Genomic DNA, 3,838 nt, shown 5'->3' on the forward strand with positions numbered 1-3,838 from the left:
CACAGCGAGGAGGTGAGCATCTTCTGTTAGGGGGATGGCTGGGCTACGGACATGCCCCCAAGGCCCATGGGAACACAGTGGTTGCAGCCCCTCTGGTTTACCTGCAGAGGGCACCCCTGCCTCGCAGAACTGCCCAGGGCTCCCTATAGGCCCTTTCCAACCTGCCCTCAGAAAGGGCTTATCTAAACCCGCTCCCTTCCACCCTCACTATATAATTAGACTTCTCAAAATATTCTGTCTGAGTGGGATGGGGACAATCATATGCTACAGACTTCTCCAATTTCATGAGCAGTCTCTATGAACTCCCGGAGCCAAAAAGTCACAAGCCACCCCCATTCCAGATGGGGCTGCGTTTCACACAGCTGAAGTCAGCTCAGCTGCTGGACTTAGTAAGTGGCCTGAGGCCTTCTGGGGACTGTCACGTTGGTGGACCCTATAGCACCACACACACACACACACACACACACACACACACACACACACACACAAATCAGAGCTCACCCACACTGCCAACCTCTGTCCCGCTCTCATCTGCCTGCCACATCACCAGCATACTCTCAAATTAGCAGTTAATTTGGTCTTCTGGATGTGTGTGGGTGTGTGCTTTTTAAACACAGTATGTGATAAAACTCCCTTTCCAGCTGAGTATGAATTTTGAACACCCCTTTGTATCAGAGACAGAACCATGTAAATGAAATGCAAAAAGGGAATGGTGGTAAATTTCATTTGTAATGGCTAGATATCGGCTCAGTGAAAGCAAAAGAAGTCAGAGGGATGCAGAATATTAAAAGCAAGTTGACTTTCCAGAGAGGCAGGGAGATGGAATGGTTAAGTATGCAGTCCTTTGGGAGGTTCAGATCCTGTTATATCAGTCATTTTTATTTATTTATTATGGAGATTTTTTTCTTTATTGAGAAACTTAAGACTTGGGTACATCAAACAAAACCAATTTCTGGGGGGAAAAAATCAAAACTCACAATAGAAAAAAAAAGTTAACACTGTCTGGGCCATATCAGAACCCAGAGAATATATTCTTTTAATTGAAAAATTCTAGGCACGTCAAAATTGACCTTTTGATACAAAATGACCTACTAAAGGCGCAATTTGTGGGTCTTGGTGTTGAGGTCCATAGGACGAGCTAGGAAGTCTGCAAACCTTGAGCTGAATTCCATGAGGGTTTATTTGGCTTGTGAATTGCTTTGTCCTTGTCTACGAGGTAGCAGCAGCGACAGCGCCCACCTTCTGGGCACCTTCTTTCTTGGCATGATGAGCCTGTAGGACCGCCACAGCTTCATCCATGTGGGAGCGGAGAGACTCGGGGACTCCAGCACGTGCAGCAGCTCCGAGCTGTCAACCTCCAGCAGCATCCCCGTAATCTTCCCGGCCAGGTTTGAGTGCATCGTCTGGATGAGGAGGAACAAACGTTCACCCAGCATCTGCTTCTGCTCCTTGGGGGCGGGGGGGGGGGTGCTGCGGCCAGCATGGAGGCGGTCAGCGGCTCCTGCCCCTGCACATGGACCGCAGGCTGGGGTGCCTGCAGGGGCTGGATGGCAGGGTGAGGGCTGCGGACACTGGAGGCGTATTTGTAAGGTGCAACAGCCCGAGCAGCAGCGGCAGCAACAGCAGCACGAGGCGCTAGGTTCTGCCCAGCTGTGGGAACACCTCCAGACTGGCAGCTGTCAGTCGGCCCTTGCTGGGCGGCACCAGCCCCACCAAAGTCCATAGCCAAGCGGTCTGGGCACTCAGATCCGACTCTCTGAGTGGTAGTAGGGAGGCCGCGAGAGGCCAGAGCATTACCAGTTGGAGCCAGATGGCGAAGAGCTGGACGAGGCCCAGACTGGCGTATAGCACTTGGCATTCCTTGGAAGCTTTGAGGTCTCCCACCTTGCTGCAGCGTGGCTTAGGCCTCATCTGTGCTAACTCGTTAGGTAATACGGAGGTCTTCCCTGGGCCTGTGGAACTGCTGGCACAAAGTAGCCCCCAGCTGCTGGAAATGATTTAAGATGGCATTGGCAGGGACTGCTCTCATCCTGGCCACCCGCTGCATATACTGGTTGGTCAGCTGAGCCTTTCTCTCTTCCTTTCTCTGGGCCAGGGCGACATACAGTGGCTTGAGGCCCACAATGCGTTCGTTCATCTCCGTGACTGCTTTGGTTGCCTCTTCAGGGGATGAGCAGCAGACAAAGGCAAACCCTTTGCTTCTCCCATCCTCCAGCATCACCTTAGCACTGCTGATTGATCCAAAAGGAGAGAACTTTTTCCTTAACTTCTCACCATCAATGGTGTCATCCAAGTTCTTAATTTAGAGATTCACCCCCTGATAGCAACTAATTCTCTCCTGTTTGAGCTGTTCAAATTTTCGCTTTAACTCGGCCTGCTGTTCCACTTTCTTCTGTGCACGGCCGACGAAAATGACTTTCCCACTGATTTCTTTTCCATTCATCTCTTCCACGGCCTTATTGGCATCCTCGTGTTTTTTGTAACTCACAAAGCCAAACCCTTTGGATTTCCCACTAGGATCTCTCATCACCTTGACACTCAGAGTCTTACCAAACTGGCTGAATAGCTCTTTCAGACTCTCATCATCCACCTCTTCCCCAAAGTTTTTGATATAAACATTGGTGAATTCCTTGGCTTTGGCTCCAAGCTCAGCTTCCCACTCTTTTCGATACTTGAATCTGCCCACAAACACTCTGCGGTCATTGAGGAGCATGCCGTTCATCCTCGCGATGACCTTGTCGGCAGCCTCCTGGGTCTCAAAGTGGACAAAGGCATAACTCTCAGAGCCGTTCTCATCACACACCACCTTGCAGGACAATGTTTCCAAAAGCAGAAAAAGTATCATACGGTGCCTTGTTATCTGTATGTCCAGGTTCTTGGTGAAGGTATTTCCCACACCAAATTTTCTCAAAGAGGGATCCCTCTGAGCCCACATGATACGTCTTGGCTTTGCCTTAATCACATCAAAGTTCACGGTATCCAAGGCCCGCTCCGCGAAAGCTGTGTGCTGGAAGTTGATGTAGGCATAATCCAGGGAGTGGCGGGTGAGCATATCGCGGCAGACCCAGATGGACAGCACAGGCCCCGCAGGACTGAACTTTTCGTTCAGCGTGGCCTCGGTGACGTCCGAGTACAGGTCACCCACGTACAGGGGGGCCCTGGGGTAGCTGCTGGCCGCAGCGTTCATCTCCCCACCACCCCGAGCCCCGCCAGGAGGACTTCTTAGAGGGACCACACAGGACAAAGGGGGCTCCCCTCCGAGCCAAGGCCCGTGCCGCGGCTCACAGGTGGCCGTGAAGCTCAGAGAAGCTGGAGTCGGCTCCGAGGGGAGGGCCTGAGAGGAGTTCGGGGACAGTCCGGACGAGAATGCCAAACCGCAGACAAAAGGCTCTCAAAAACAATACGGCTCTCCCTGGGAGTTTGTTAAGTTTCAGCTGTCCTGGTCTGGAAGCTCCCAATTTCAAAAAATGAAAAAAATTAAAACGGGGACTGCCCTCCAAATTACAAAAATTCTCCCAGAGGCAACCCAGTGGTGCCCACGGCGGCCTCCGGAACGTGCGTTTCTCTATAAATATAGGCCTCGGGCTCCCGGCAGTTTAAGATTACAGCAGCCCGGGGAAGAGGGAAACCAAATACTTGTTGGTGCCCACTCGGCAAGCCCGGGGCGGCTGGAGCGCGCAGCCGCCTCCCTCGCCGGGCGGGAGAAGGGCTGCGCGGACACGTGGAGCGCGGAGGCCGGCGCGCCGGGGGCGGGCGGAGGCGCGTGAACACGGGCGCGCGAGCGGCTCACCATTGCACCAACGGACGGGGACCCACGGACGCCTAGGTGCGGCGGCAG

At 53.0% G+C, this 3,838-nt stretch overlaps 1 pseudogene across 1 annotated transcript; it reads right to left on the reverse strand.

Moving 5' to 3' along the window:
• Nucleotides 1-1,209: 1,209 nt before the first annotated feature.
• On the reverse strand, nucleotides 1,210-3,612 carry LOC307193710 (polyadenylate-binding protein 4-like; annotated as a pseudogene). The gene is made up of 2 exons: nucleotides 1,798-3,612; nucleotides 1,210-1,662 (listed from the first exon to the last, which is right to left on the reverse strand). The product of its transcript is annotated as a polyadenylate-binding protein 4-like (transcript).
• Nucleotides 3,613-3,838: the final 226 nt, after the last annotated feature.

Source organism: Stenella coeruleoalba, assembly GCF_951394435.1.
Source record: "Stenella coeruleoalba genome assembly, chromosome: 1".
NCBI classification, from domain to species: domain Eukaryota; kingdom Metazoa; phylum Chordata; class Mammalia; order Artiodactyla; family Delphinidae; genus Stenella; species Stenella coeruleoalba.